At 49.1% G+C, this 13483-nt stretch overlaps 1 protein-coding gene across 9 annotated transcripts in view; it reads left to right on the top strand.

Moving 5' to 3' along the window:
• Positions 1-1294: 1294 nt before the first annotated feature.
• The window catches only part of MAPK9 (mitogen-activated protein kinase 9), a 49138-nt gene continuing 36949 nt past the window's right edge, over positions 1295-13483 (top strand). For 8 of the 9 annotated variants that reach the window (XM_060197356.1, XM_060197352.1, XM_060197349.1 and 5 more), the window contains exons 1-2: positions 1299-1535; positions 2280-2346. The gene's annotated coding sequence lies outside the window, so the exon portion shown is untranslated. Of the gene's footprint in view, positions 1536-2279; positions 2347-13483 lie in introns of all 9 variants that reach the window. The other variant, XM_060197351.1, reaches the window with a different exon arrangement.

Genomic DNA, 13483 nt, shown 5'->3' with positions numbered 1-13483 from the left:
TGAGGCTCTGATGCCCCAGGCCTGGCCCTGGTCTCCCCAAATTCTAGCACTGCCCTCTACGTCCTCTTGACCTCCCCACCCACAGGGTTGCTCCCCCACAATTTGGAGCCTGGTCATCTGTACACCCTGGCGCCCTGGGTGAGCTGCTACTCTTTCAGTTTCTGCTACCTCCACCCCATGGGGTAGGAGAGAACCCCTGAGTCTTTCCCTAAATGTGTCCAGTCTCCTTCACGGACCAGCTGTGCTCAGCCAAACAAATCTGATTACACCCAATACCTCCTTTCAAACCTTCCCAGGCCTGCTGGAACCTAACCATGAGGCTGAGGGCGATGTTGACATGGGACCCTAGGCCCTGAGGGGGTCTTCAGCGCTACATTCCCTTCCCACCACGTAGGATCCTGTTCAAATTCACAGCCCCTCCAGGGACACCTGTCTGAATATGACCAACTCCTGCACCCCAGCTTCTTCTCTTTTCGTTCTTTCTCTCTTCCTTCCCACTTTCCTTTCTTGTTTTTTGTTTGTTTGTTTTCTTTCCCTTCAACTCCTTCTTCTTCTTCTTTGTCACCAGGGTTATTGCTGGGGCTTGATGCTAGCACTACAAATCCACCACTCCAGGCGGCCATTTTTTCCATTTTCTATTTTTCGTTTGACAGGACTGAGAGAAATTGAAATAGGAAGGGGAAGACAGAAAAAGGGAGAAAGGAAGATAGACACCTGCAGACCCGCTTCACCGTGCAGGTGGGGAGTGGGGGCTCGAACTCAGGTCCTTACTCATGGAACTATGTGCCCTAAATGGGATCTGCCACCGCCCCGACCCCTCCCCTTCTTTTCTGATCGCACCCTTGCAGAACCATTTATAGGGAGCCTGTGGGCCCAAGTCCCCTGCTTCACCTCCATCTCTCCAAGGCCATCGCAAGGCTGAATCCTGCCCCTCGCCGGCTTCTCCCCAAAGACGCCAGCTCCTCCCTCCCAGGCCGCCCCTCCACTGTCGGCTGCACCTGCTGCCCCGGGGCCCGCTCTCGGTCGCGCCGCCAGCTCTTTCCGTTACCGCCCGGCTCGGGCACCGCAGCGGAGGCCCAGATCGTGGTGAGTCCGCCGGGCTCAAATGGGTCCCCCAGCCCCTCCCCTTCAGTGGCCCCTGGGGTCCGCTCCCGCCTAACCCGGCCCCAAACCAGAGACCCCGCCCATATGCTAAGCTCCTCCCTCAGACCGCCAGGCCCACCCCCAGGCGCGATTGGCTGCGCCCGCCCAGCTCTCTACACGCTGATTGGTCAGTGTGCGGGTCGGTCAGGAGGGGCGCCGCGGCGGCGGAGGAGGGAGCGGGACCGGAAGGGTCGAAGCGCCCCGGCGCCCCTCACACCCACTGCGGCGGCGGCGGCGGCGGCGGCGGCGGCGGCGCGGGGCGGAGCGCAGCGGGGCGGGGCGGGGCGGCCAAGCGAGCCCGGGGCTGCGGAGCCCCAGCGGCCAGCGTCGCCGCCAGTCGGTCCGCCCGCCCACCCGCCTGCCTCTCCCCTGGCTCGGCGGCGGGAGGCGAGGTGAGCCGGTGGCGGGCTAGGCCTGGCGGGGCGGCTGGGGCAGGGGCGGCGGGCCGGGAGCTGCGGGGCCGGGGGCCGCGGGGCTGCGGGCGCTGGGCGGCCCGGCGGCCCGGTCTCCGCTCCTGCCGCTCGGGCTGCCGCAGTCGCCCTGGCAGGGCCCCGCCAACCTGCTGCGGGGTCTGTGGACGCCCCCATCCCCCCGAGTGCGGGGACACAGCTGCACCCCCACCCCACGATTCCCGGGTCCCCGCGACCTTGGCCGAAGCGTCGACCCTGGGGGGGGGGGGCGTACGGAGGTGCCCCCCCTTCAGACAGGCTGTAGGAGAGTGTGTGCCTGCCCCTGGTCCCCTTCCCAATCCCTTCCCTGAGACCTCCTCCCCATCCCCACTCCGCCAGTGCCTTGTCATTCATTGCACCACCCTCGGCGCCCTGCCTCCTTCCACCACTCCCCCACCCTGGGCACTGCCCTGCGAGCCCACCCACCTTCCCGCCTGCTCCTGGGTCTGCTGACCTTTGCCCTCGCTGTTCCCCAGGTTCTGGACATATACACACCCCTCCCCATCTTGGCATGGCCAGGTCCTTCATCAGACCCCATGGTGGATGTGTCTCCTCTCCTGGCCCCCCGCCCCCCCAAGCCATTCCCTCTCATTTCATCTCTGTTTCTTTTCTAGCATTCACTCTGTAGTGGTTCCACTTACTTGCCTTTTTTTTTTTTTTTTTTTTTTTTTTTGTCTCCCACACTAGGATGTAGCTCTTTGAGAACAGGACTGAGTTGCCCACCGCTCTAGCCCTAGTGTTTAGAAAGCACACAGTAAGTACTCAGTGGCACCATTCAATGAATGAATGAATGAATGAATGAATGGCCCCAGCGGGATCTGTTCACTTGGTGACTTGGACTAAGAAACTCATAAGCAGGTGGAAGCGTGATCTCCTTTGGCTAAACGCCTTCAAGACCTTGACCCCTTTCTTTGGTAACGGTGGCACAAGCTGCGATAGCAAAATCTTACATTTTTATAATGTTCTGGCTCCAGCTTCCTCACACACGTTCAGAGGACAGTTACTGGGCTCTGCATTATCTAGGTCAGGCTTTCTGCTGGGCCCTGGGGACACAGAGGAGATAGCAACAGGGTTCCTTCCCCCAGAGAAACCAGGTGTCCAATCGAGAGAGCAGACATGCACACAGTGCCAAGGCAGTGTGGTGCCCAGGGAAGCATGGAGAAGGTGGCAGGTGACGCTGGAGCTGGGCCTTGAAGTGTGATGTGACATGTGCCAAGCAGGAAGAGGCACAGAATTGAGAAAGGGCAGAGACCAGGAAGGAAGGACTTGAATCCAGTGCACAGTTGAGAGTCAGCCTGCAGGGCCAAGGGTAGGAGGGCCTAGGTGGTAGAGACTTGGGAGAATGTCACCTAGGCTCATTATAAAGAAGTCAGAACTCTCTGTTTGGATCTCTGCTTTCCTGATATTTTCTATTTTTTAATACCTATCATTTATTAGAAACAGAAATTGGGGGGAAGGCACCTGTAACACTGCTTTACCACTCATAAAGCTTTCTCCTTGCAGGTGGGGATGGGGGTAGGTGGGAGTCTGGAACTTGGGTTACTGCACATTGTAACGTGCCACCACCAGGCCCCATGCCTTCCAGATCTTGAAAACTTGAATGTAACTCGTGTAAACATTTGGCTTTTTGTTTCTTTGTTTTAGTTTATTTTTGATGCCGTGAGAAAAGTAGAGCCCAGAACTCATTGGGCTTGGTGGCAGAATTGTCCACCTCCTGTCCACAGGTTATGTAGGAGGGAAGAGCTACCAAAGGCTGAGGAGGTTGCCCCAAGCCGGGGGTGGTGTGGTGATCCTGGTTGTCTCTCTAACAGAGTCTCAGACCTCTGCTTCACAGCTCACAGCCAGAGAGTGACGCTTAGACCCAGGCTCCTCCAGATCAGCATTCAGCCCCAGGTCCCTCTCAGTTCTGAGTATCCTCGGCTTGTGATTTCTCTGCAACAAATTAACCAACATATGGAACAATCAGGAATACATTAAAGTAACATCCAGTCTAGATAATGTTTTCCTTCAACCTTTTAAATATCCTTTAAAAGGCTTCTTTGGGGTTAAAAAAATAATCCTGTTTTGGTATTGTCACCTCTAGAGAGCTTTGATTTTCCTGAGGATTTAATTTTCATGGTGCCAGGACTAAATATTTTGCTCACAGGTAAAAACATGTGTTTGGTCCCCTAAACAAATGTGAGAGAAGATGTGCCTCAGTTTTTTCTGTCTAGTCTTTTTAATGAAATATTATTTTTTTTAAATAAAGCAAAGTGTCAGATGAAGCTGTGGAAAGTGAGTGAACTAGTTGTTTTTATGATGTAACACGTAAAGCTGAAACCATATTGTTGTTGTTTTTCCTTCACCTTAATCATTCAGCAGCAGGACAGCTAGTTTTGATCTGCATATGTAGTTATGTTTTACTCTTGGTTAAGAAGATAATGTTTTCACATGATCTTCCATACAAGTAATTACATTTGTGCTAGGCTTTTTGTGAATTTGACATCACTTTTTTTTTTTTTTTTTTTTTGCCACTGGTGTTATCATTGCAGTTCAGTGCCTGCACAGCTCTGTTACTCACAAAGGCTTCTTTCTTTCTGTCTTTCTTTCCTCTAGATAGAGGTGAGAGACAGAGAGGGAGACAGAGAAGGAGAGAACCTGCATCATTGCTTCTGAAGCTTCCCCACTAGAGGCATTCCTGTGTGGTGGCCTGGGCCTCCAACCCAGGACCCTGTGCATGGTGAAACAGGTGAGCCATTTACCAGCCCTCCACATCAGTCTTTATTTCAACTGTTCATGGTGAGGACTTTAGAGCAATAAAATATATAGCTTGCCCTGGCTACCCAAAAGTAGTGTGTTCCTATGAAGGCTTTCCTTGAAGCAAAGTGAACAGTTACCTCTACAAACTTACATGATGCTTTTGAACCTTCCCAAGTCCCCCACCACCACCACACCACTCCCCAGATTCCTATCAGAGCACACCAGTAACAAATAAAACCTAAAGTCATATCAGCATGAGTGCAAGCAGAATTACTCAGATAAACACACAGCCTGTAAAAAGCCAGGGAACAAGATTTTCAGTATGGGAGGAGGAATTGGGAGGCACTCTCACTGTTTGGGGGTTCACACTTCCTTCAGAGTGCCTAGTTGTAAAATAAACACAGGGCACTATTTTTGTTTTTCACTTTTTTGTTGTAGAAGCTAGAACCCAATTCAGTAAGATAAAAAATGAAAGTGCTTATGGAGGCCTTGCATCAAAACAAAGTGTCATCGTGTGAATTTTCAGAAAGTGGGAATAATTATAAACAAAATAGTATCTGTGAATGGCTCCACAGTGGTCAGTGTTGACCAGTCTAGTTTCATCCCTGACTTCATCCACTTCTTTCATTTTTTTTAAAGATTTTATGTATTCTTGTTGTTATTGTTATTGCTTTTGTTATTGTTGTTGAATAGGACAGAGAGAAATCGAGTAAGGAGGGGAAGACAGAGAGGGAGAGAAAGATAGACACCTGCAGACCTGCTTCACCGCCCTTGAAGTGACCCACCTGCAGGTGGGGAGCCAAGGGCTTGAACCGGGATCTTTATACTGGTCCTTGCACTTTGTGCACTTAACCCACTGAGCCTGGCCTGACTTTGTCCACTTATACCTTCACTGCCCGTTTTCTTTTCTCATCTCTTCTTTCTCTTCTCTTCTCTTCTCTTCTCTTCTCTTCTCTTCTCTTCTCTTCTCTTCTCTTCTCTTCCCTTCCCTTCCCTTCCCTTCTCTTCTCTTCTCTTCTCTTCTCTTCCCTTCCCTTCCCTTCCCTTCTCTTCCCTTCCCTTCCCCTCCCCTCCCCTCCCCTCCCCTCCCCTCTCCTCTCCTCTCCTCTCTCTTCTTCTCTCTTCTCTTCTCTTCTCCTCTCTTCTCTCTTCTCTTCCCTTCCTCTCTCTCTCTCTTTCTAGAGCACTGTTCCATTCTGGCTTGTGGTGGTACAGTGGATTGAACCTGGGAACTGAGAGCCACAGGCATATTACTTTCAAGTTAACCTTCACTCTGATGTGATTTCATCCATGAGCTTTTCAGTCTATCACAAAGATAAGGACTCCTTCGAGCAGAAGGAAAAAAAAAAAAAACTACCTTTCCCTAAAATTGTCAGTCTATCAATTGTCACATTTCTGGTTGCCCCACCAATTTCAGTTTCCTTAATAGTCTGTGTATTGGAATCAGGATCTGAGAAGGTCCAAACATTGTGCTTCCCTAATATGTCTTTGTAGTTTCTTTTCCTTTTCTTTCTTTTCTCTTTTCCTTTTTAAGATTTCATTTATTTATTCATGAAGAAGATAGGCAGAGAACAAGAACCAGAGCATCACTCCTGGTACATGTGCTTCTAGGGATTGAACTTGGGACCTCATGCTTGAGAGTCCAATGCTTTATTCACTGCACCACCTCCTGGACCACTCTTTGAAGTTTCTATTCATGTTTCCCTGTTTCCCTGTAGTCATTGTCGTCGTCGTCGTCTTCTCCTCCTCCTTCTCCTCCTCCTCCTTCTTCTCCTTCTTCTCCTCCTTCTCCTCCTTCCCCTTCTCCTTTTCCTTCTCCTCCTCCTTCTTCTTCTCCTCCTTCTCCTTCTTCTTCTCCTTCTCCTCCTTCTTCTTCTCCTTCTTCTCCTTCTTCTTCTCCTTCTCCTCCTCCTCCTTCTTCTTCTCCTTCTCCTCCTTCTCCTTTTCCTTCTCCTTCTCCTTCTTTCATTGAAGCATGGGGTGGTTCTATAGCTTTCCTGTCTTTGGGAGTATGGTAATTGCACCTCGGCTGTGTAATTTATGCACCTCCCTGTATTTCTTGAATATTCATAGTTGCCTGTCTGTTTCTGAAGAAATCCAGCCAGATTCAGGGTGCCTTTAGGGTGGGAGGTTGTTAGCCTGGATGGTTCCCACTGTTTGAACCTGGACTACATGTGTGACAAGGCATGCATCCTACCTGATGAGCTACTGTTCTGGGCCTAGACGCACATTTAGTGTAGGAATAGCTAAAGTAGCCTACTAAACATTTGAAGATAGAATCCAGCAAATCTGATTTGATGTTATTTCCAGTGTTTCTTTATTTGTTTATTTATTTTGCCTCCAGGGTTATCACTGGGGCTTGGTGTCAGCACTACAAACCCACTGCTTCTGGCAGCCATTTTTTCCACTTTGTTGTTGTTGGATAGGACAGAGAGAAATTGAGAGAAGAGAGGAAGATAGAGAGAGGGATAGGGACCTGTAGACCTGCTTCACCACTTGTGAAGCAACCCCTTGCAGGTGGGGAGCTGGGGACTCGAACCAGGATCCTTGCATGGGTCCTTGCTCTTTGTACTATATATGTTTAACCAGGTGTACCACTGCCCGCCCCCCGTTTTTGCTTTTTCTATTAAACACTTCTTTATCCCTTAACTTTTACTTTAGTGCCTTACTATTTAAATATACTGAGTTGTCTTACCATAGTGTCTGTTTTTAAGCAGACTACATACTCTTAAAACATTTTGAGAATAGTAATAGTAGATTTTAAAGAGCTATAAATGTAATCATTCTTTTTGTCCTTTTTAAAAATTTATTCCCTTTTTGTTGCCCTTGTTGTTTTATTGTTGTATTTATTGTTGTTGTTATTGATGTCATTGTTGTTGGATAGGACAGAAAGAAATGGAGCGAGAAGAGGAAGACAGAGGGGGGAAAGATAGACACCTGAAGACCTGCTTCACCGCTTGTGAAGCAGGTGGGGAGCCAGGAGCTTGAACCGGGATCCCTATGTGGGTCCTTAAAAAACCTGTGCTTAACCTGCTGTGCTACCGCCCGACTCCCTCTTTTTGTCCTTCTTAATGGGGTGTTACTATTAACTGTGTTCTTGCCTGGCCTTGAGATAAAGTACTTTGAAGTATTTCTGTAAGTGAATTATTTGACTATTAAGAAGAGAATAAACAGTGTGAAAAACCATCCCTTAGCCATGTGCTGAAAGTTTGTCATTCCATAGGCCAGGATAGGAAACACTGGGGATTTGTTTAAAAAAACACTGGTTCCCCTCCTTCCTCCCAGTGCTGCTAACAGCAAGAATAATTCAGAAGGAGTGATTGTTTTTAAGATGATGTGTTTTCATTAAAAAAGAAAAAGTACAGGCATACCTCAGAGACATCATGCCTGTGGTCCCAGACCACCGCAGTGAAGTGAAGCCTACAAAGCAAGTCATGTGATTTGTTGGGTTGCCCAGCACATAGAAAAGTCACATCTACTCTCTCCTGTAGTTGGTTAACTGTGCCATCATGCCTTCATTTTAAAATTACTCTCTCCTTAAATATTGCTGGTCATACTCCAAGCTCTCAGGAAAAATGGTACAATCAACGCTTAAGGCAGGGCTGCCTCAAACCCTCAATTTGTAAAAAGTGCAGTATCTGCAAAAACATGTCAAAGCTGAGCACGGTAAAATGAGCCATGCCTGTCTGTTTCTGCAGAAATAGACCGTGAGTTACTTTGCCAGACCATTTCTGTGTCGTGGGTCTACACTGATGCTGTGACTCGCTTGACTGAGTTGGTCTTGGCAGGAGATTCAACCCGGTGGCCAGTCCACTTCTGAGCCTTACTCACTCTGTAACTAAACCCTCAGAAACACAGCTATTGCTCTGTATTATAAAGCAGCTATGTTTAAAAAAAAAAAAAAGGGACTGGGTGGTGATGCACCTGGTTGAGCACACACATTACAGTGCACAGGGACCCAGGTTCCAGCCCCCAGTCCCCACCTGCAGGGGAACAGTGCAGCAGGTCTCTCTATTTCCCACTCTCTCTCTGTCTCCCCCTTTCCTCTCAATTTCTTTCTGTCTCTATTCAAAATAAATAAATTTTAAAAAGATCTCGAAACATCTACCCACCACACCCTAGAATGCAGAGTGAATACTGCCCTTTACCTTCTGCCAGCTGTGTGGTCCACTCACCAGCGGGGTCACAGGCATTGCACTTGTGAGACCCTAGTTCACCTTAGTTGGGGGCAGCAGCTGGCAGACATTGGGGCCTTGCTGGTGATGGGCACTGGGCTGACTGTCCCCTGGTCCATCTATTCACTTCCTGTTCACAGATGCATGTGCCCACTGGCCCACAGTCACCCAGGTTAGTGAATGGCTCCAGAGTCTGCATCTCTCCCACTACCCTATACTACCCTGCCTGGTCTCTCCCACTTGGTTTGCCTTGAGCACAGATTTCCAGGGTGCCTACTGTAGCATCATCAGGGTCCTGAGAATGAACCAGATACATTTTCTGCCCTTGAGGAACTCACAGGTTAGAAGTAGAGATGGGGGGGCAGAAGATGGCTCACCCTGTCGAGTACACACATTACCATGCACAAGGACCCAGGTTTGTGGTGCCACTCCCCACTTGCAGGGGGGATGCTCCATAAGCTGTGATGCAGGACTGCAGGTGGCTCTCTTACCTTTCCCTCTCTGCCTCTCCTTTCTCTCTCTCTTTTTTTTTTTTTCTGTGTCCTATCAAAAATAAAAACAGAAGAGAAGAAAGGAAAATATGGTCCCCAAGAGCGCTACATTTGTGGTGCCATCAATAACCCTGGTGGCAGTTAAAAAAAAAAAAAAGGTAGAGATAGACTTTGCAGTATAATATAAAATAAATTCAGATTGTGGTGGCCAAAAAAAAAAAAAAGAGAGAGAGAGAGAGGGAGAGAGTAGGCCCAGTGGCTTGATGGGAAAGGCCTCAAGGAAATTCACAGAAGAAGCAGGTGCTTGAACTAGATTTTGAAGGAGGATGAAGATGAAGGTTGCCAAGAGGACAGATAGGTGGGGACATTATTTCTGGCAGATAGAACAGCTCAGGCAGAGGCCTGCAGGGGTACGCTGGTCCCAGGTGGTTGGTTATCAGCCAGGAGGGGACCCAGGGACGCCTCTCCTGTGCTATGGAGGAGAATTTGACTTTCCAGGTAGTGGGCCATGGCTGAAGAAGTTTAAACAGGAGAGCTGTGTGATCACATAATTTCACACACCTCATTTTCAGTCCCTTGTTTTGAAATAATTATAGAGTAACAAGAAACCACACAAATGGTACAGAGAAGTCGCAGGCACCCTTCAGCTAGTCTCCCCCAGAGGCTGGTTGTTGGCATAACTCCAGGCCATCAAAGCCAAGAAATGCATCAGCACTGCGTGTGGGCACAGCCCCGTGCCATCTCACCACACTGGAGAACCTCACAGTCGAGACACAGGCTCTTCCAACAGCTCCAGAGATCTCCCTTGTCCTGCCCCTGCACAACCAGGCCACCAGAGTCCCCCACCATCCATGACCCCTTGGAAGCCAGTAATGCATTCCACATCTCTCTGATTTTATGAGAAGTTTGCATAAATGTAATTCCCCAATCTGGACATTTCCAGATTGATATATTTTTTTTTTTTAATGCCATTATAACTTTGACTAAAAGTCACAGTACCTGTAAGATCCTTTTGTTGTGTCAGTAATTTGCTCGTTCGTATGGTGGTGGTGTGGTGGCTCCTGGTGTGGATATGTAGCTGTTTGTTTAACCGTCCACTCCTGGAAGAACATCCGGATTGTCCCCAGTGTTGAGGTATTGTAAACAGAGCCGCTATGAGCCTTCAGGTGCAGGTGTTTGTGGCTACAGCTCTTTCTAAAAGGACATGTGCACAGCTAGCAGGGACACTGGGGGAGCACTGTGGCTTCTGGAGTGTCCAGAGAGCCATGAGAAAGCCTTCCCCGGAACACTGGTCATTGGGGTCAGGGCTGGAGTTGTGCTGTGCTATTTATAAAAGGAGAGTTGACTTGGTGAAAATAATTTTAAAAAATTGCATCATCCAATATTACAGCAAAGAGAGTGGCTGTGGAAATTTGCTTTCACTCCCAACTTTTAAGTGTTGGCATGTCCGGGGTGCTCTGAAGCTAGCGTGACTCAAGATTTCTGTGTCAGAGGCCCTGAATGCAGAGTTTCAGTAGAGCAAAGCCAAAGAGGAAGCTTGGAGACCTGTGATTTTTCTGGACTGGTGGTGGCTGGGCCCATCTGTTTGTTTGCTAAGCAAATTGAGAGCTCAGTGGTGAGCCAGGAAGAGCATGGAGATTGTGATCAAACACACCGGAATTCAAGCCTGCCTCTGCCCCGTTCCAGCTGGGGAGCTGCCCCTCTCCACATCTGCAGAGAGGGGACAATGTGGCATGCCTGTCACTTTTTAAGAGAGACACTCAGAGCCTGGCCCACACCCACCTCCCACACAGGGATCAGAGTCACCATTTAGCAGCTCTTCATCCAAAGTATTAGGTTTTATATGATTTTTTTTCCTTCTCCCTTCTTTCTTTCTTTTTAAGTAATATTTATTTTAATGAAAGAGGCAAAGAGAGAGACTGGCTGCTCAGCCCTGGCTTATGGTGGCGCTGGGGATTGAATCTGGGACCTCAGAGCCTCAGGCATGAAAATCTTTTGCATAGCCATTGTGCTGTCTCCCCAGCCCCCCTTTCTGCTCTTTCTTCTCTTTCTTTCTTCTCTTTCTTTCTTTCTCTCTCTCTCTTTTTTTAACCAGAGTACTACTCAGCTCTGACTTATGGTGGTGCTAGAGGCTGAACCTGGGACCTCGAAGCTTCAGATCTGAGAACCTGATGTGTAAATCACTTTTAATTTTTTTAATGTGAAATATGTGTGTGGTTGGGTGGGGGGAAGCAGAAGAGAAAGTTTTCATGGGAAGAGCGAATGTCTCGCTTCCCACCATTTCTCTGCATGTACTGTGTGTGGTGTGTGTGTGTTCAGAGATGGGCACGGATGACATGTGCTTTTCCTGCTTCCTTTTCCCATCAAGGTGTCTAACCTCTCCCATCAAGCCTCTGTGTTGCCTTGCATGACTTTCTTGTTCTTTTATGCAATGACTTATTCTGTCAAGGCCCAGGATACATTTCAAGTCAGAGAAATAGCCTTGCCTGTCACATGAAGGAAGAAACCTCTTTGACTATTTACGTACATGTAGTTGTCTGTTTACAGCGATGTAGTTGTCAGGTTAGGAGTCAAGTCCACCTTAAATTTTTATTAGTTAGCACCCATTCTCCACCCAGGAAAAGATATGAAAGTACCTGTTTCTAGACTTGTTGATATTGACTTGCCTCCTCCAGGAAGCCTTCCTCCGCATTCCTCCCTCACTCACTCACTGTGTGTGCTTCCTCCACCTGGTCACAGCTCAGTCCTGACGTCCCCTGCCAGCTCTGTGCTAGGTACTCCTTGGGCTCAGTCCCTCGAAGGGCAGTATTTGTGGGCAGGGCCAACTGTGGAGCTCAGTGATGACAGCCTCCACCCCAAGCTTGGCCCCTGGGGACCCTTGGGCAGTGTTCTGTCTGTGGCTATCACAGGAGTTAGACTGTGTCTTCTTTTTGGTCTCCCCCTTCTCTGTCATTTGTAACCACGTCAAGCCCTAGAGCTATTTTTTGTTCTTTGTTTTTTCTCTTGGGAAATGAACCAGGTTCGTATTTCCAATCTCTGAACTGCTTCCGTTCTGAAGAATTCTAGAGATAGGGGAACTTTCATGTAGACTCTCAGCAGGTGGGAATGTGCCCTCTGCTCTGTGTGGGATTCCAGAGAATTCCAGAGTGGGGCCACCTCACGCTGCCTCCTGGAAGGGAGGCTGTGGGAATCACCAGCCTTGGAGATTTGGGTCGAAAGCCTTGAACTCTGTGAGCCTTTCTGAGAGCAGCCCAATGAATGGGGAGGGTGTGGGCCCCCCCCCCAAGCTTCCAGGGCCAGCACTGGGGTGCCAAGAGCCCACAGAGCAGAGCCAGACCCCCAGGAGCCTCCTCGGTGGCTCCAGGAGACAGTGCATGTTGCCTCACATTAGTGCAGTGCTGTGGGGGCCCCTTCACACCCCTGCTTTGAGGAGCCCCCAGTCTGGGGGAGGGAGGTAAAGGCAGGCAGCCCCACAGAAGCTGTGTTCCCTGTTAACTAGTGGATGCCACCTAGCACAGAAATGGGGACAGTGGGTGGCACAGGTCCCCTGTTGCCAGGAACACAGGCTGAGGAGCCCACCCCAGAGACGGGGAAGTGGAGGGTGTTGTATGCTGGGGACCAGGCTGCCTGAAGCAGTTTCCCACTTTCTTATTCATAATCACTCTTTCTCTCTCTTGCTCTCTCTCTCCTTAAAATATTTATTTATTTACTTTTTGCCACCATGGTTGGTGCTGGCACTCCACTGCTCCCGGTGGCCAGTTTTTCCTTTTCCTATTTCTTTTTTAGTTCACTGGGCAGACAGAAATCAGTAGAAAAGGAGAGAGACAGACACCTGCAGACCTGCTTCACCATTAATGAAGCTTCCCCCTGCAGGTGGGAACCGGGGGCTCAAACCTAGGTTTTTGCATATTGTAACGTGTCCTCAACCAGGTGTGCCATAACCTGGCCCCCACTTTTTCTTTTCTTTTTCTTCCTTTTCTTCCTCCTTTTCTTCTTCTTTTTCCTCTTCCTCCTCTTCCCCTTCTAAGATGAGACAGGCAGAGAGAGAGAGAGAGAGTGAAAAGCTTCCTCCAGTGCATTGGGGGCCAGACTTGAACCTGGGCCATGCACTTGGCAAAGCAGCACACTATCCAAGTGAGCTATTTTATCAGCTCTTGTATCTGTTTCCTGAGCCCCAGCTGAGGTTCCTTTTGTTGACAGACATTTCCACAAGAGTTGAGCACATTTGCAGCTCAGTGACAGGCTTGCTCGGGGTCCCCTGGAGCCCCTGCCCTTGGTGCATGTGTGACCCAGGCTCTGCAGAAGGTGTGTCTGGTGGTGCTTTCTTCTTACCTGAGAAGAGCAGCTTTCATTTTTTGGGGTCATTTTACAGCTTGAGCAGGTGTTCTGTTTGTAATGCTCAAACTTAACTGTGGAATATACTCCCCCAAGTTTGAAAATGACTTCGGCCAATCCCATACAAGCTCTAGTACAGCTTATAGCACCT

The sequence above is a fragment of the Erinaceus europaeus genome, chromosome 9 (genome assembly GCF_950295315.1).
Source record: "Erinaceus europaeus chromosome 9, mEriEur2.1, whole genome shotgun sequence".
NCBI lineage: Eukaryota > Metazoa > Chordata > Mammalia > Eulipotyphla > Erinaceidae > Erinaceus > Erinaceus europaeus.
The sequence above is the reverse complement of the archived record's forward strand: the minus strand, read 5'-3'. Positions and strand labels throughout refer to the sequence as shown.